General features: G+C 38.2%; 1 pseudogene across 1 annotated transcript; it reads left to right on the top strand.

Moving 5' to 3' along the window:
• The first annotated feature begins 618 nt into the window (after window positions 1-618).
• LOC308337112 (small ribosomal subunit protein uS10-like) lies at window positions 619-978 on the top strand (annotated as a pseudogene). Its single transcript has one exon. The product of its transcript is annotated as a small ribosomal subunit protein uS10-like (transcript).
• Window positions 979-20,102: the final 19,124 nt, after the last annotated feature.

The following is a 20,102-nucleotide window of genomic DNA, read 5'->3' as shown; positions in this document are numbered from 1 at the left end:
TATGGTTGGTACGCAGATTTAGTTTGTTGCCTTCTCCATTGATAAACTTTTCTAGACATGTAGTCATTCTTTTCCTGGTACAGAGAGGGAGACACCCTGACAAATGCAGATTTCCTTTATAAACATAAATTTCTCAGTCCAACCAAGAAATCAAAGAAGTCAAAAACTCTCTTACCACTCTCCCCAGTTTCATTCAAAACAGCACTGGAAGTCCTAGCTACAGCCATTAGACAACATAAAGAAAGAAAAGGCATCCAAATTGGTAAAGAAGAAGTAAAACTCTCACTATTTGCAGATGATGTGATACTACATATAGAAAACCCCAAAGATTCCACCAAAAAACTATTAGAACTGATAAATGAATTCAGTAGAGTCACAGGATGCAAAATCGATGTACAGAAATCTGTTGCATTCCTACACACTAATAACGAAGCAGCAGAAATTGGAATTAAGAAAACAATTTCATTTACAACTGCACCAAAAACAATAAAATATTCAGCTCTTTGAGGAAGACATGGTCCCGGCTATAGCAGAGCTCTGGGCACCCCACTCTTGCTCTTAACTTACTGCTGTCTGTGCTCACCGAGGAACAAGTTGGCTGGAAGCTATGCCACAGCCATGGCTTTTAAAGACACTGGGAAGACACCCAAGGAACCAGAGATGGTGATTCACAGAATTAGAATTACTTTAACCAGCTACAACAGAAAAGCTTTGGAGGAGGTATGTGCTGACTTGAGTAGAGGTGCAAAGTAAAAGAATCTCAAAGTGAGAGGACCAGTTTGGATGCCTACCAAGAATCTGAGAATTGCTACAAAAAAAGCTCTTTGTGGTGAAGGTTCTAAGATTTGGGATTGTTTTCAGATGAGGATCTACAGGTGACTCCTTGACTTGCACATTCCTTCTGAGATTGTTAAGCAGATTACATCCATCCTTATTGAGCCAGGAGATGAGATTGAAGTCACCATTGCAGATGCTTAAATTATCCTTTTTAATAAATTGATTATCAGTTGTTAAAAAACACAATAAAATATTCAAGAATAAACTTGACCAAAGAGGTGAAAGACCTGTACCCTAAAAACTATAAAACACCAATGAAAGAAATTCAAGAAATCATGAAGAAATGGAAAAACACACCATGCTCATGGATTGGAAGAAAAAATATTATTAAAAGGTCTGTACTACCCAAAGAGATCTGCATATTTAATGTAACCCCTATCAAAATACTAACAGTATTTTTCACAGAACTAGAACAAACAATCCTAAAATTTGTATGGAATCACGAAAGACCTCAAATAGCCAAAGCAATCTTGAAAAAGAAAAACCAAACTGAAGGCACCAGAGTTCCAGATTTCAAGTTCTATTGCAAAGTGGTAATAATTAAAACAGTATGGTACTGGCATAAAAACAGACACATAGATCAATGGAATAGAACAGAAAACCTAGAAATAAATCCAATTTATACAGTCAGTAGATCTTAGACAAAGTAAGAATGGGCAAAAGCAGTCTCTTTGACAAATGGTATTAGGAAAACAAGACAACCACAGGCAAAAGAATAAAACTGGACCGCTTTGTTTCACCATACACAAAAATAAACTTAAAATGGATTAAAGACCTAAATGTGAGTCCTGAAACTATAAAAATCCTAGAAGAGAGCACAGGCAATAATCTCTGTGACATTGGCCATGGCAACATTTTTCTAGATAAACTGAGGCAAGGAAAATAAAAACAAAAATAAACTATTGGGACTACATCAAAATGAAAAGTTTCTCAACGATTAAGGAAACATTCAACAAAACTAAAAGGCAACCTACTGAGTGGGAGAAAATATTTGCAAATCAAAACTACAATGAGATACCACCTCACCACTGTCAGAATGGTTAAAATAAAAAACACAGGAATCAATAAGTGTTGTCAAAGATGTGGAGAAAAAGGAACCCTCATGCAGAGTGTTGCTGCAGCTACTGTGGAAAACAGTATGGAGGTTCCTTAAAATTTAAAAATAGAACTACCCTATGATCCAGTGATGGCACTACTGGGTGTTTACCACCAAAATACAAACACACTAACTGAAAGGGATACATGCATCCCTGTGTTTATTGCCACATTTTTTATAATAACAAAAGTATGGAAGCAGCCCAAGAGTCCATCAATAGACGAATGGATTAAGAAGATGTGGTAGATATATATATATATATATATATATATATATAAATATAAATATAAATATTATTAAGACATAAAAAAGAATTAAATCTTGCTATTTGCAGCAACGTGGATAGGGCTAGAAAGTATAATGCTAAGTGAAATAAGTCAGTCAGAGAATGACAAAAACCATATAATTTTACTCTTATGTGGAATTTAAGAAAAAAACAACAAAAAATGAGCAAATAGAAAAAGAGAGAGAGAGAGAGAGAGAAATCAAGAAACAGAATCTTAGCTGACACCTTCGGCTCAGGTCATGATCTCAAGGTCCTGGGATCGAGTCCCATGTAGGGATCCCAGCTCAGTGGAGAGTCTGCTTCTCCCTCTTCCTCTGCCTCTCCCCCTGCTGTGCTCTGTCTCTGTCTCTCTCTCTCTCAAATGAATAAATAAAATATCAAACAAAAAAAACTTAAAAAAAAAAAAAAAGGCTGGCAGACTCTTAGCTATAGAGAACAAACTGATGGTTACCAGAGGGGAGGTGGGTCAGGGGGTGGGGGAAATAGGGGAATGGGGATTAAAAAGCATATTTACCATGATAAAAAAAAATTAGTAAAAAAATTGGTTAAGATGATAAAATTGAAAAAAACCCTGAAATTGTAAAATATAAAAATAAAAAAAAATACATAAATTTCTCTTATAAAAGGGTAACTCCTACCAGGTTTTCACAGCTTCTCCTACGTCTGTTGTTTCTTAAAAATAACCTAAAATAGGGGCACCTGGGTGGCTCAGTGGGTTAAGGCCGCTGCCTTCGGCTCAGGTCATGATCCCAGGGTCCTGGGATCGAGCCCCACATCGGGCTCTCTGCTCCGAGAAGAGCCTGCTTCCTCCTCTCTCTCTGCCTGCCTCCCTGCCTACTTGTGATCTCTCTCTCTGTCAAATAAATAAATAAAATCTTAAAAAAAAAATAACCTAAAATAATCCTATGTCAAAGAAGCATATTTTTGGTAGCAAATTCTGCTCCCCTTCAGGCCCTAGTTCTGTCAGTTGAATACTGATCTGATATTACTGTGTTAATGGTGAAGTATTTGCAAACCATCTGTCCCTGAAGTCACTCCCCCTCCATGTATACATGTATATGTGCACAAAGACTGTTAACGTAAAACACAGCTAAACTGTCATCAATTCCTATTTGCAAAAGAACGTTTTCAAAAGTAGTATTACTATGCATTGAAGTTTTCAGGTGGATTACCAAAGTAATAAATTCATTTTTCTCTGTGATTTTTAGGTCTTTGAAAATAACTCTTTGAAGCTGAACTTTCCTGTCCCCCAGGTACTGAAAGCTACTGATTTGCGTGGGCACTAAGATGATAAGGGGAAAAAATGCTTTGGCAATCTTTCCTTATGTGTCCCTGATTAAGACAAAATAGTATTTTCCAAAAGTGAATATAGTATCCAAGTCAAATTACATTTACTTAGCCTTATCCTGACCTTATAGTTCCTTCAATTGCTTATTCAGTTTTTGCGTTAAAAAAAAAAAAAAAAAGTGCTTTGGTGTTGTGGATCAACGTCTGCAAGTATGGATCCATTTTTTTTCAAATTAAGAGTGTAACTTATAATGAGCCATGATAGACAAAAAAGCAATTTAATTCCAGCATTATTATTGTTAATGGAATTAAGAAGTGTTCATGGCATTAGAATATGAAAATGAAATTTTATTTTCCAAGCTCAAAATGAATCATTTTATAGGATTTACATGGTATCCAGATAAGTATACAAACAGGAATTTCCAGAACTTCAATCTCTTCTTATTAAATGTGATTAAGTGCCCGTTTTCTGCTCTGGATGTTCCTGTGCTGGGTAAGGCCAATAATAAAACGCACATCTGATAAACAGACAAAATTTGCTTCTTCCATGTCTATTTAGTAAGGAAATGAGATGTGATGTCTAATGACTCTATAAATTCCAAATTTCTACCAATTCGAAACTTGCTACCTCAAACTTTTGTGACTTTCAGCAACATGCAGGAGAGTTGGTTATCTGGATAAAAGGGTGAATGTTGTCATAGTTTCAAGCAATTAAGAATGTTTGGCTACGGGGCACCTGGTGGCTCAGTGGGTTAAAGCCTCTGCCTTCGGCTCAGGTCATGATCCCAGGGTCCTGGGATTGAGCCCAGCATCGGTCTCTCTGCTCGGCAGGGAGCCTGCTTCCCTTCTCTCTCTGCCTGCCTCTCTGCCTACTTGTGATCTTTGTCTGTCAAGTGAATAAATAAAATCTTTAAAAAAAAAGAAAAAGAATGTTTGGCTACAGTAGCATGGGTTTTATTTAATGGAAAAGGTCTGGAATGGTAAAGCTTAAATCAAAGGTGTGCTAAATTAATTAAACAAGGAGTCCGTTAGACTGAGGTGGTTTTAATGCCAGGGCAGCCTACTTAAGCAAACCAAAATCTAATGCCTCAGTGCTAAAAAGTCAACATGCTAAGGACAACCAATCACAAAGAGCTAACTAGGCTTTAAGCTTAGCCAATCAAGCGATTTCCAGTTTTGCTTCATCACTTTCCCTATATAAGTCTTTCCCCTGGCTCCTGTTGGTGAGTGTCAGTTCAAATGAAAGAAGGAACACTAGAGGTCATATTGTCCCCAGGAACAGCTGGACTAGCCAGAGAACCCTGTAGATATGCAACTCCACTGGCTTATAAGTAAAGATATTTTTCAGAATCCATGTCTCCTGAGATGGCAGAGACCTTCTGGGGACCGGAGAAGGTGGCACCAGAGAACCTGCTAATGTGACCTCATGGGTCTCCAATCAACGGTGTCCATCTTCTCGGGAAATTCCTGCTGGCGGGACCTCATGGGCCTCTAATCAACAATATCCATCTCCTCAAGAGACAACTGCCCCAAATTCTGCCCTTAAAAGCCCTCACTTGCAAGCCACTGGGGAGTTTGGGACTTTTGATCATTAGCTCCCCATTCTCCTGGGGGGTGCCACACACACCAAGAAATAGCCTTTCTTTCTTCACTGCAAAAGCTCAGTGGCTGTTTTTATTGGCTTTCTGTGAATCCAGTGGACGAACTCTCTCTCTTTTTTTTTTCAAGATTTTATTTATTTATTTGACAGAGGGAGAGAGATCACAAGTAGGCAGAGAGGCAGGCAGAAGAGGGGGAAGCAGGCTCCCCGCTGAGCAGAGAGCCCAACGTGGGGCTTGATCCCAGAACCCTGAGATCATGACCTGAGCTGAAGGCAGAGGCTTAACCCACTGAGCCACCCAGGTGCCCCTAGTGGACAAACTCTTTGGTTCAGTTACCCTCCTAACCACTGCTGGTTTGACACAGTCCACTTTGAATGGATTTTTGCTCAAATAAACTCTTTAAAAAATGTGAATATGCCTCACTTTATCTTTTAACAGATGTGTGTATTTGGTGATGGGGGAGAGGATTGCATCATTCTGATTAAATAGAAGGAAAGCGCCTAGTTTTAAAGGCATTTACAATTTGTATCCCATCTTATCCAACACGTTCTTGGGTATAATAAGTTACTATCTCCATTGAAGTACTTTTTAAAAAAAAAAATTTTATTTATTTACTTGACAGAGAGACACACAGTGAGAGAGGGAATACAAGCAGGGAGAGTGCGAGAGGTAGAGGCAGGCTTCCCGTTGAGCAGGGAGCCCGATGTGGGGCTCGAACCTAGGACCCTGGGATCATGACCTGAGCCAAAGGCAAATGCTTAATGACTGAGCCACCCAGGCGCCCCTCCATTGAAATTCTTAAGTAAATTGTTGGGATCCTATTCTTCAGAGTGGTAGAATACAAGACATATTTATGTTCTAATGCCCGAAAGAAAGAGTTGACGGTAGAACAAAGAGCTGATTTGTATTGCTTTTCTGAGTTAAATATGGCCACAATCTTTTTTCTGTCTCTCGAGCACAGAGGCACAAATAGTGGCTAGAGAAGATTGCAAATACGTAAGCTCACTTTAGAAATACACAAATTGAAAGATTTAAAATAAAATCTGTTCCAACCTTTTTCATTCTTCAGCTTTGTCCTTTTGTGATGTGTTATTTATAGCCAACGCTTCGGGGGAAAAAAATTTCAAGTCAACTCACAGTGTAGATTAAGCCACTGAAAAATGGCGACGTGAGACGTATTCAATAGTGTTCTGTAAAAGAACTCATTTCACCACCATAACGTTGAGACACTGATATTCGGCAAAGCGATTCCATAGATTTATAGCTTCATCATCTGCTTTGCTGATTGCTAGTCTCTCAAGGACAAATGGGCTCTGAGATACAATTGTAAATATCCGGGATAAAGCAATGTTATGTCTACTCTGAACGGTTGTGCCATCATTAGGAAAAGTTGCTAAATAAACTTAATTGAGCATTTAGAGGGCTATATAAAACGCTTCTTTTTATTTCTTCCCTAGAGGACCATGCTGGATTTTTTGATTCAAAACATCATCCACTCTTTCTTTGATCATCTCTTCTTCTTATATGGTTTTGCCTGGGTAGTGTTGGGTGAGGTGTCACTATTTTCACAGAGATGTGAGACACCATTTCTCCAAAGCCACCCAGGGTTGTGGTTTTTTTTTTTTTTTTTGGTTTTTTTTTTTTTTTTTTTTTTTTTGCTTCTTCTTTTTTTAATACTGGAGGAATTTGACAATGACTAAGCCCTTCAGGTAGGAGATGAAGGACAGTCAGAGTTTAGAGAAACCACGAGGAACTTTAGAGAGAAAAATCTATTTGGAAAATAAGACATGATTCTGCTAAACCCTTAGGGTAGGAAAAATAGCCTCGAAATGAGAGTGAACAATGATTAAACACTAAAACTGGTTCCTTTCAATCACCTCTTGACATTTATATGGTATCATAACACCTCTGGTAACTCTTCTCGGGTTTATGAAAACAATAATAGAACCACTGAAATTACTCAGCGATTTATTCGAAAAGCAATACACAAGTCCATTGGATAGAAAGCATTTTTTTTTTAGTTACTAAAGCAGAGAAATTTAGCTGTAGGGATGCCTGTTAGGAGAGCACTGCACATATTCATAGCAGTATTGAGGGCTTGATGGACATTTAAGCTATTTCTATTTTTTTTTAAACAAATACAGACTATGCTGCAAACAGCCTTGCACGTGCATCTTCGGTCAATTGGGTGAGCATTGCTGTAAGATATATTTCTAGGCATGGAAGAGCTGGGTTAAAGGGGACGTGCATTAAAAACATTGATAGATACTGTTAAATTGTTCATCAAAGAGGTTGCAGAGCATATGAGTGTGCTCATAACTGGAAATTGCCACTGTTTCCATCAGCTTCAATCTGATAGGGAAAAATGGTAGCTGGTTATTGCTTTATTTTGCATTTGTTAACTAATGAGTAAAATGGACCCATTTTATATTCCTACTGTTCTTGAAAAATATATATATATATTTTTTTATAATTTTTTTTTTAAATATTTTATTTATTCATTTGACAGACAGAGATCACAAGTAGGCAGAGAGGCAGGCAGAGAGAGAGGAAAGCAGGCTCCCCAGAGAGCCTGACGTGGGGCCTGATCCCAGGACCCTGAGATCATGACCTGAGCCGAAGGCAGAGGCTTAACCCACTGAGCCACCCAGGTGCCCCGAAAAATATATATTTTGAAAGATTTTTAAAGCATCAGCAAAGGCAAGTTTCAAATAAAACTAAATATAACACAGGATTCTTAGCTTTCATCAATTTATTCTAAGCTTAATTTAATATGGAGCCACTGAGTAGACTGATAAGAGCATTTCTGTGACTCACCTTGGTACGTCCCTAGTTTGGGGTTGAAGTCCTTCCTCCCAATTTTCAGACAGGCTTCTTTTTTTTTTTTCATTATATTTTATTTTATTTCTTTTCAGTGTTCCAGAATTCATTGTTCATGCACCACACCCAGTGCTCCATGCAGACAGCCTTCATTTTAAAGGACTTCTGGCTACTCTCTTGGAGGTAAGTTATGGATCACATCTAATAATCTATTTTCATCTATCAGGGATGGGAAGGACAGGAATGGGAAAGACAAAAATGATAATGTCAACATAAACACCTCCACTAGTAATAACAATAGTGGCTAGCATACAGAGTGCTAGCTTTGTGTCTGACTTTAAGTACTTTGCCTGTAGCATCTTATTTAATCCTTGTAACAATATACCTTACTATTGAAGAAACTCTGATTCAAAGAAGTTAAGCAGCCTGTCTAAATACTCATAACTAATTTTTTTAAGACTCATAACTATTAAGTAGCAGATCCAGGACCAAAATCCAGAAGAAGAAGATAGTATTAAGGATATATGATCTAGAGGCCAATTACCTAAGATTTACTGGCTGCGTAACCTTAGTTAAGTTGCCTAACTAACTTCTGTGTGCTTCTCTTTCCTAATATGAATATTGGGATAATGGTAGTAATCCCTCATGGGATTGTTATTAAGATTAAATTAGTTGAGATATGTATAAGTTGTAGATTGTCTGGCACACAGTAAACATCATGGAGATGTTAGTCATTATTATCCAGAGCCCATGTCTCCCAAAGAAACATTTCTTCCTCTCCATTCTAGGACTGCTTGAACTATCTGCTACAGGCAAATGAATCTGCAGTTAGCATCTTCATATAAACTGTATATCACTCTTGCCTCTGGTTCCAAAGAACACCCTTCTCCCTTTATGTCCCAATCCTTGCTTCATTCTTTCTATCCAACTCCATGTGTCTCTAAGTATACCCATAATCAGATAAAGTGCCAAGGAATCATTTGAACATTCCTACATGACGCCACACTTTTTCCCAATCATGTAATCACCATGAAGATAGAAACGCTAATATTACCGCTCAGCAGGAGATCAGAAGCACAGAATCAATTGACTGCAACCCAGTTAATTTCCTGCTTAGAATTCAAGTTCTTCATCAAGACCTTTTAGGGAAGCAGTAAATGTTTTCATTCTGGGAGGTAAAACCTTTATTATATCACCATCTGCCATCAGAATTCTTGGGAATAAAACTTAGTAAAAATAACTTTCAAGGTCTTAAGAATGGAAGGCAAGGGGTCACCTGGGTGGCTCAGTTGGTTAAGTGTCTGCCTTTGGCTCAGGTCATGATCCTAGGGTCCTGGGATTAAGCCCTAGGTCGGGCTCTCTGCTCATCAAGGAGTACACTTCTCTCTCTCCCTCTGCCTGCTGCTCTGCCTGCTTGTGATTTCTCTCTCTCTCTCTGTCAACTAACTAAATAAAACATCTTAAAAAAAAAAGAATGGAAGGTAAGTTACAGAGCCAAGACAATGAAAGATAATGACCAGTATTTTTCTCTACGTTACAAAGAAATAAGTGGTTTTTGTTGTGGTTTCTTACTTTTTTATTCTGAAAAGGAAAGAAAGAGAAGGGAAAAGAAGGAAAAAGTGAGGTGTCATCAAAATGTTGGAATACTGGGTTCTATGGGGGTGTTGATGGGTGTTAAGGAGGGCACACATTGCATGGAGCACTGGGTCTTATATGCAAACAATGAATCATGGAACACTACATCAGAAACTAATGATGTACTGTATGGTGACTTACATAACATAATTTAAAAAAAAGAACATCCATTCTAAGTGGCAAAGTTGTCTGACTTTTTTTTTTTATTTAAAAAAAAAGATTTATTTATTTTTGAGAGGGTGGAGGGCCAGAGAGAGAGAGCGTGAGAGAGAGAGAGAGAGAGAGAGAGAGAGAGAGAATCTCAAGCAGACTCCCTGCTATGCACAGAGCCAGACACAGGGCTTGATCTCATGACCCTGAAATCATGACCTGAGCCAAAATCAAAGGTCGGATGCTCAGCTGACTGAGCCACCCAGGCACCCCATTTTTTCCCTGACTTTTCAAAAAAATTCAGATAATTATAAGCTCATGGGCAATTGTGAAAAGTAATACAGAGAGATCCCTTGTGTACTTTGCCCAATTTTCCCTAATGATAAAGTCTGCAAAGCTATAGTACAGTATCACAACCAAGATATTGACATTGATCTTAATCAGATTCCCCAGTTTTACTTGTATTCATCTGTGTGCATGTGAAAGACTTTTAAAAACAGGGTATCTGATATTCATTTAGAAAATAGTTTCATCAATTCAATGTAAACCTTCTTACCAAGTCTCCACAGGTTTTTTATGTTAATAGTTTTTTGTTTTCTGTTGGAGTAAATAAAGCAAAATATATTTTTTTCCTGGTCTGAGTCAGAACAGTATAGAAGATAGACAGCACACATAGGAATAAGAGTCCTGAAGTAAAGGTAACCATGAGACTACATAGTACATAAAATTCATAGAAATCTTTAGAAGGTATTTGAAGTTCCATACGGCCTGGGATGGGGTTCAATATTCACCTGAACTTGGCTAGAAGAATCTAGTCAATAGGGGGCTACATATGTCAGTGTCCACCTTTGAAGGAGGTGGTTGTTTATGTGATATGGTATAAGGAATCCCATAGAGACCTTTCCCCTAAATCCCTAACCACGAGCCATACTGCTTGAAGAGCCACTGTTATGAACTTATTCCTTTATATTCTGGAAGGCATTTTATCCTTAAATAATCTCTATTAAGTACAAAAACTTCTGGAAAGAGACCTCTGGTTGGGATGGTATAGTCAGGTCATGTTTTAATTACCTCTCTGCTCCAAACACCAAGTTATGATTTATAAAATAGAAAAAGAGAAAAACCAAAAAGACATAGCAGGAATAAAAAATAATATGGCTATCACTGAGGACCAGAAATAGATTAAAGCACGGAATAATGTGTGCGCCTGAAGCCACTTCCAGGCAGAGAGAGCTGGAAGTCCAGCTGCTATAAGGAAAAGAAACTAAAAGTACTTCTTGAAAGACGTGCAGCCACATCCAGACTTGAGCCTAGGGGCTTCGGGGGATCTCGTCCCTTTTATTATTTGCTGAAATAAAAGCTGCTCTCAGCTTGAAGGAGTTGAATAAAGAATTAAGGAATTTGAAAATATTTCTGAGAAAATCAACCCAGGACATGGCACTAAGGGACAGAGATTTCAAAATATATGAAGGATAAATTCAAGGGATACAGATAAAACAAGAGTTTCTAATATTTGTCTCATCAAAGTCTAGGAAAGGGGAATGGAAGGAATGGCAGACAAAACTATTTGAGGATAAAATGGCTGAAAATGTTCCAGAACTGAAGACATATTTCCTCAAATTGAAAGCACACTCCGAGTACCAAATAGGCTAAATAAACATAAATTTATATCTAGGCACAGCTTGTAAGACTTCAGAACATCAAGGTTAAAGAGAGAATTTTAAAAGATACCACAAATAAACGACCAATGATATACCAAAACACTGAGCTGATTTCTTGGGTAAAAAAAAAAAAAAAAAGAAAAAGAAAAAGAAAAAAAGAGTCCACAGACAATGAAATATATACCTTCAAAGTACAGAGAGTGGGAGGATACTGCAATCCTGAAATTTTATACTCAATTAATTTATCATGTATAAACAAGGACAAAACAAAGGCATTTTCAGATATGTAATGACTAAGAAAGGAATTATTGAAATATATGTTTTGGAAAGAAGGAAAGTAAACATAGAGGTAAGGAGTTATTTCTGAAAACAGTGGTAAGTATAGAAATTAATTAAATGCATCAGCAAATTTAATTTTCCAGCATCAAAAGGAATAATAATTATTATTTAAAAAAAATATTTTATTTATTTATTTGGCAGAGAGAGAGAGAGCACAAGCAGGGGGAGTGGCAGGCAGAGGGAGAGGGAGAAGTAGGTTCCCTGCTGAGCAGGAAGCTCGATGTGGGGCTCGATCCTAGGACCCTGGGATCATGATCTGAACCGAAGGCAGATGCTTCAACAACTGAGCCACCCAGGTGCCCAAGGAATACGTTTTTAAAAATTTTATTTATTTATTTGATGGATAGAGATCACAAGTAGACAGAGAGGCAGGCAGAGACCGTGGGGGAAGCAGGCTCCCCACTGAGCAGAGAGCCTGATGTGGGACTCGATCCCAGGACCCTGAGATCATGACCTGAGCCGAAGGCAGAGGCTTAACCTACTGAGCCACCGAGGCACCCACAAGGAATAATTATTTTTAAGGGTAAAACCACAGTTCTAAATGAGGCATTGGTGAACTTTTCCAGTGAAGGCCAGATAAAAAATAATTTAGGTTTAAGAGTCATATGATTTCTCTCGCAACTACTTATCTCTGTCCTTGTAGAGCCAAAGCAGCCATAAACAACATAGAAATGAATGAACCTGGCTGTTTGCCAATAGAAACTTATTCATAACAATATGAGGCTGGTCAGCAGGTTGTAGTTTGCCAGCTTCTTCTCTAAATAACAAGGTCAGCATGTTATTATTAAAACATGTTAAGTTCCTCCTTATGGTTGAGAGAAGGATACAAAGACTGGGCAATTGTAGGCTTGTTTACAATACCTTCGAAAAAAGAAATGCCCTGAGCTTTTATCGACTACAATCATAGTGGGGCTGAGTCGAGAGCAAGGTCCTTTGGAAATAGAATGCAAGATTGAAACCTGCCAGAGACTCTAGGAAAAAGGTGGGTATAGGGAAGGCAATTTATTTATATCATCATTTTATCTAGGACTGATTCTGGGACTTTATTACAGTAGTGATTATGCATAAGCTGTTTTGGGAAGCCTGGCTCAGTCCATGAAGTATCTGCCTTCTGCTCAGGTCACTGTCCCAGGGTCCAGAATGGAGCCCCATATGGGGCTCTCTGCTCAGCCGGAAGCCTGCTTCTCCCTCTCCCTCTGCCTGCCACTCCCCTTGCTTTTGTTCTCTTTTTTCTCTTTGTCAAATAAATAAATAAAATAAATACATTTTTAAAAAGCCTAAGCTGTTTTCCACTAATTAACTGCCATTCATCTTTCAGGTTCCAGTCCTTCGGGTTCAAGTCTGGGTAAAGTGTTCTCTCTATATGCCTCCCATAGCATCTTAATACTTATACCTAATGCAGCACTTAACACATTTGATCATATTTGCCAGTCTGTATTTGTTCCCCATAGAATAGGAGTTCTGTGAGGGGAGATACCGTATTTGTTTCATTCACTGTATCTTTCATGCCAAGGTGGTGTCTGCCATATGGTAGATTCTGCACAAATGGTTTTAAGTGATTGAATGAATGAATGAATGAATGAGTGATTAGTTCTGTTGAATTAATGACATATAAGTATATGCCAAGATAGATAACTTTTATTTCTGGGGTTGCAGTAGCCTCTTGATTCTTTCTTTCTTTCTTTCTTCCTTTCTTTACTAAGGATTTTTAAAATTTATTCATTTGAAAGAAACAGAGGGAGAAACAGAGAGAGCACAAGCAGGGGAAGGAACAGGCAGAGGGAGAGGCAGAAGCAGACACCCTGCTGACCTGGGAGCCGGATGTGGGGCCCGATCCCAGGACCCTGAGATCATAACATGAGCCAAAGGCAGACACTTAACTGACTGAGCCACCCAGGCACCCCGCCTCTTGATCTTTCAAGTTCATTCAGTCAACAAATATTTCATTGGCCATCACTGTAGGCAAGGCAACATTTTGTGTGCTGAGTATACAGCAGTGGACAAAATGGACCCAGTCCCTGCTGCAGTTAGCTTATATCCTAACGGAAGTAGAAGAAAATAAGATACAAAAATGTTTGCTGGTGAAAACCCAAAGAATTGCTCTTTGATGATTCAGGACTTCAGAGCTTCAGAGTTAATACGCTAATGTGTTGGCTTAACTATGTGTCGTTGAATGCGAGATGTTCTAAACTCTCCAGGTGATGGATGCTATTTGTTAAATAGCAAAGTGGGGGGGGGGGGAGCATTGCAATGAACATTGGAAGAAGTAGGTCCTAGACTCAGGTTTTCCATTCACTTACTATGTGACCTTATATAAATTATGCCCCCCCTTCCCAGGCTTCAGTTCCTTCCATAAGAGAATTGGGTTCAATCAGTGTTTTCACAACTTCAGTCATTTTCATATCAGCTCCAAGATTTCTGCCATATTTGTATACCATCTCTGTTCTCATTTACGTGACAACTTTCTTTAAATGTTTTTTTTTTTAAAGAATTTATTTATTTGTCAGAGAGAGAGAGAGATCGAGCACAGGCAGACAGAGTGGCAGGCAGAGGCAGAGGGAGAAGCAGGCTCCCTGCCCAGCAAGGAGCCCGATGTGGGACTCGATCCCAGGACGCTGGGATCATGACCTGAGCTGAAGGCAGCCGCTTAACCAACCGAGCCACCCAGGCGTCCCACGTGACAACTTTCTTTAAAACATGACTCTTGTGTAAACTTTGTTTTTGGCAGGAAATAACATTGGTGAAGTCATGAGTACGATGTACTAGTTACAGCATTTCTTAATGGAAATTATTACATTAGTAATTATTATTATTATTTTTTTTTAGATTTTTAAAATTTATTTATTTGACAGACAGAGATCACAAGTAGGCAGAGAGACAGGCAGATGGAGAGTGGGAAGCAGGCTCCCTTCTGAGCAGGGAGCTCGATGCGGGCTCGATCCCAGAACCCTGGGATCATGACCTGAGCCGAAGGCAGAGGCTTAACCCACTGAGCCACCCAGGCGCCCCTACATTAGTAATTATTAAAACGTCAAGTACCATCCAAAGGCATTCCTGTATCAGAGGTGGTAGGTCTATTTCATTTGGAAACCTTGGACTAGATGATTTTCAAGTCCTCTTTGAGCTCTAAATATTATTGTTTTATGAGGTTCTTCTGTATGATCGTTTTTTCTCTAAGGCTCCAGATATTTTCTTCTTTTAAGATGCAAAACACCTGCATTTAAATAACGAATATATAAGACAATGTTTACTGTTTGAAAAGGCATAAAGCCTATGCTTTGCTTGAACAAATTTTTTTCTCTCTCTCTCCCTCTCATTAAACAAATTAGAATATTTGCCAGGGTAAATTTCTGGTTCCTCCCCAAACACATTTGTAAAGCTTATTTTTTGTATGTTATATCTTTTTCCATCCTTCCACTTTCAGCTTATCTGTGTCTTTAAACTTAAAGCACAGCTCTTGTAGATAGCATCTAGTTGGGGCTTATTTCTTTAATCCAATTGGACAAATCTCAGCCTTTTATGTGGAATGCTTAGTTAAATTTATATTTAAATTAATTATTGATGTGGTTGGTTTTAAGTCTACCATCATTTTCATTTTTTGTGTATGTGTCAGTTGCTCCTAAGCTTGCAATATACAACCTTGACTTACTAGATGTATTTCTCAGTGAAAGCTGTGTAGGTAGAATGTCATTTAACAAGCTACAGAGCATAATGAAGTTTTTGCATCACATCCAACTTTCAAAAAATCAGATCCCCAATTTTCAAAAAATACCTTTTGCCCATGCTATATTGTTTATAGAAAATAGATGTTTAGTTCCACTTAAATTTGCAAGCAAAGGTAGGTCGTAGGGTTGCTTCTAGAAGGGCTGCATGATAGAATTTGTATCAATCGGGATGGTTTAAGTTATGGAGCAATAATAAAAAAAAAACCCAAATTTCAGTGGCTTGAAACAATTAAGGTTTCATTCTTCCTCATGCTACATGTTCCTCAAGGGTCAGTCTGAGGGTCTGTTCCGTGTTATCTTTTCTTAGGACCCAGGATGAGGGAACAGGCACTCTGGAGCATTGCTTATTGTCACGGGAGAGAGAAAGAGAGTTCTAATTGATACATTCATTACGTGCTTAGCCAGAAATGACACATGTCTCTACTACTTGCAATTTATTAGCCAGAGCTGGTCACACAGCCCTGCCTAGCCGAAAGGGTCCTGACGGAGCCTTCTTTCAGAAAAAGAAGAGAATTGCTCTATTTCACAAACATCATTAATGATTACCACATGGGATTTTTTTTTTCAGGTTCTAGAGTCTTAGCTCCTCAAGGGTTAATGCTGCTTGGTCCTTATATTTTCACTGGGTTCAACCTTAGCAATAAATATCACTAACAAAATGAAAAGTATTTATGAAACAATGATAAATAAATGGCTTGGGGAACTGCTATTAGAAGTTGGGAAGGACAGGGGTAGGTGGTGTTGAAGGTTGGTACTACTCTCTGCCACTGGACTTGGAAATGTTCTGAGCTAGAACGGATTTCTGTCCACAAAACTGTAGTGTGAGGGGTGAAACCCAGGAGTAGAGTCTATTAGATTAATGCGACAGGTCAGTTTTACCCAATATTAAGGAACTGGGAGGCAAAGGTTTGAAACAATGGTGAGGAGATCCTCTGAGGCAAAAGGAAGAGGCAGTTTTAACCAAACTACTCATCCATTTGTAGGCTGTTTTGGATCTTGACTCTTCCTAAGGAAGACTGTGAAACCAGAGTTTTAAGCCTAGATGTATGCTCCTCACGGAGAAAGCAGGAAATAAGGAAGAAGGGCAGATAACCCTCATTAATTTGGTGCTGGTAAAACTATAAGTGCTCTTCTAGGTGTTTGAAACATCTCTATGAAGTAATGATTCAGAAATTCAGTATTAAGGGAAGCATCAGCCACAGTTCCTTAGGGAAAAGGCAGAAGCTAAAACTAGGTGATGTACATACCTATGCAGCATTAGAAGCAAAGCCACTGTTTTTCTCCTTGTCACATGCTCTCCATTTCACTTGCATTCGCTGCTGCTTTACTTTAATTTTGAGCAGATCATAACACACAGGTGGCCAACAGGGACTTGAAAAGATGCTCATCATCACTCATCATCATCATCATCACTCATCATCAGGGAAATGCAAGTTAAAACCACAATGAGGTATCATCTCACACCTGTCAGAATGGCTGGTATCAAAAAGACAAGAAATAACAAGGGTTGGTGAGGATGTGGAGAAAAAGAACCCCTTGTGCACTGTTGATGGGAATGTAGATTGGTTCAGCTACCGTGGGAAATAGCATGAGGATTCCTGAAAAGATGAAAAATAGAAATACCACATGATCCATTAATTCCACTACTGGGTATTTACCCAAAGGTATACGCACTCCCGTATTTATTGCAACATCATTTACAATAGTCAAGATATGGAAGAACCCATGTATCCAACAGTAGGTGAATGGATAAAGAAATTGTGGTATCTATCCATATATTTCTATCTATATCTCTATCTAGCTAGCTAGCTATCTAAACATTATTCAGCCATAAAAAAGAATGGGATCTTGTCATTTGTGGCAACATGGATGGACCTAGAGGGTATTATGCTAAGTGAAATAAGTCAGACAGAGAAAGATAAATACCATGTGATTTCACTTATATGTGAAATCTAAAAACCAAAGCAAATGAACAAACAATAAGTAGAAACAGATTCATCAATACAGAAAACAAACTGGAGGTTGCCAGAGGGGAGGGAAATAGGGAAATGGGCAAAATGGATGAAGGGGAATGGGAGGTACAGGCTTCCAGTTTAGGAATGAATAAGTCATGGGGAAGAAAGGTACAGCATAAGGAATATAGTCAATGGTATTGTAACAGCACTGTATGGTGATAGAGGGTAGCTACACTTGTGGTGAGCATAATATAATGTACAGTGTTGTCAAATCACTATGTTGTATACCTGACAGTAATGCAATATTGTGTGTCAACTACACAATAAAAAAATATTGGGCAGATACTGAAATACAAATGGTAGTGATTAATACCACTTTAATACAGTTATAAATAAAAATGTTATAGATTCTTTTCTGTTATAAGAGCTATTTGGCCATTATTAGAGAAAGCAAGCCAGTGGAATTTTCCAGGAAGATTGAATTATATGGGTGATGTCCTCATAGGACATCTGATAGGTATGGACCTATCAGACAAGTCACCAACTTTTCTGTATTAGAATATATTATTTACTTCCAAGTAAATAGAAGGATGGCTAGGTGGGTGCCATGTCCTTTAAGATAGAGCCAATAAAATTAAAGAAGGAGCGTGTTGCTAGAGCATCCTAAAGTCATGGTCTAGGTCAGTGCTAATTAAAATGTGATCTGAGGGTCAGTGCTCGTCAACAGGTAAGCGCTGTTCTATGAACTCTTTACTGGTCTGTCTGGAGGGTTGGAGTGTTATGTCAGAATGTGATTCAATGCACCCCTGGTCTGTCTGGAGGGTTGGAGTGTTATGTCAGAATGTGATTCAATGCACCCCTTCCAACATCAAGAAAGCCTTGTTGCAAATGTGTATATATATATATATATATATATATATATATATATATATATATATAATGTGTGTACATATATCCGTGTGTGTATATGTGTGTGTATGCATTCCTTTATGTAGATCATATATATCCATATATATGGATATATATATAATCTGTGGCAATACGCATGCATTAACTTATAATGTATGAGAAATAGAAACCAAGCATAATTAGTTTAAGAACTGTGTAGAAGCAGTAGTGCTCCTTTTCTGACATCAGGTATGTCTTGAGAGACTAGATATAGCCATGAAGATTTTGGACTTTACATAGTGGAGTTTGGCCAATACACTGGGCTTTTTTTTCTTTTTTAATCTCTTCTGTTGATGTTTCCATTGATTATTTCCTTCCCAGCTGTCCCCAAATATCATGTAGTATTCTCAAATATCTTATCAAAAAAGTTTGTCTTGATTAAACCAATTACCTTAATAGCATAATAAGAAAACACTATCAAACATTTTTGACAGCTTACTATGGGCCAGGCACTTTCTTAAGTGCTTTACATTATTTGAGGCACTTAATCCTAACAATAGAAGTGCTTTACATTATTTGAGGCACTTAATCCTAAGAATAATCCTATATATAAGCACTATTATTATTATCCACATTTTACAATGAGAAAAATGAAAATCAAAGTTTAAGTAATTTGTCCTAAATGACACATCCACAAGGGGACAAAATTAGGCATCCAATTCATGTATTTGAACTCTCAAGCCAATATTCCTCACAACCATGGGGTATTTCCTTTGTAAGGGAAAAGAGACAACACACATTTAGTGAAAAGACTCTGGGACTAAGAATCAAAAGACCTTGATTTTAATCCCAGTCCTGCCCCTGGGTAGCCATGTAACCATGGGCAACTCCTTCTCCTATTTGGGCTTTGGCTTCCTAACCTAGAAATACGAGCAGGGTGGACTGGATGTTTTCTCAGATCCTTTTCAGTTTTAGGGTTTTATGAGTCTGTAAGCATAGATGTCTTACTAAAAGAAGAGGCTTGTGAATGTATCTTTTATAGAGAATTTCTTGTTCAAATAGAATTCTTTGTTTCTAATTCAGCAAAGCAGTATCGCTCCGGGCTAGCCGCCTGAATGGAGAAATAGCCTTACAGTATAGAACTGGATGTTAGCATGAGGGTCATTGAAATAGGATCCCATCCCTTTGCTTTCTGCTAAAGACAGGATGTAACAATTACACACAAGTAATAAGCATGACATTTAATATTTTAATTTTTCTTACTGCTCTCCTCCAGGAATAAGGCTACGCTACTTGTGGCTTGACTTGGCTTCAGAAGGAATGAATTTTTCTTCATGTCTAAAGTCTTGTCAGTCTGGAAATGTTTAAATATTTAGGCATTTTGTTTCTGACATACAGCAAATTTTGCCAAGTTCCATAGCTCAGCAGTCCACCATTTCTGGTAGTCAGCCATGATGGACAAAGAATACAGTGTTAACATTGTCTTCTCCTGCTCAGTGAGATGGTGTGATTCGTAATGAATGGTGGGTATTAATGCTTACAGATTTAGATCCATTTGTACCACAAATAATCAATTTGGAAAGAAAAACATCTCCGGTCTCCAATTTGCAGAAAAAACAAACTAAATATAAGCAGGAGCTATGTTCCCTCAAATATGTGTTTAAGGACACAATGATGGCTCTGTGCTTCTGTCTGCTGAGAAGTAAATGGCAAGAGAGCAGTTTTCAAAAATATCAGAGAGTTTTGAAATGTCAGGTTTACCACCTTTCATTCTCATTTTGCTTTGTCTCTTGAGTGATCTGAGATTTGAGTTCGCAGTGGT

This window comes from Martes martes, assembly GCF_963455335.1.
Source record: "Martes martes genome assembly, chromosome: X".
NCBI classification, from domain to species: Eukaryota; Metazoa; Chordata; class Mammalia; order Carnivora; family Mustelidae; genus Martes; species Martes martes.
This window is presented reverse-complemented; position numbering and strand designations above follow the sequence as displayed.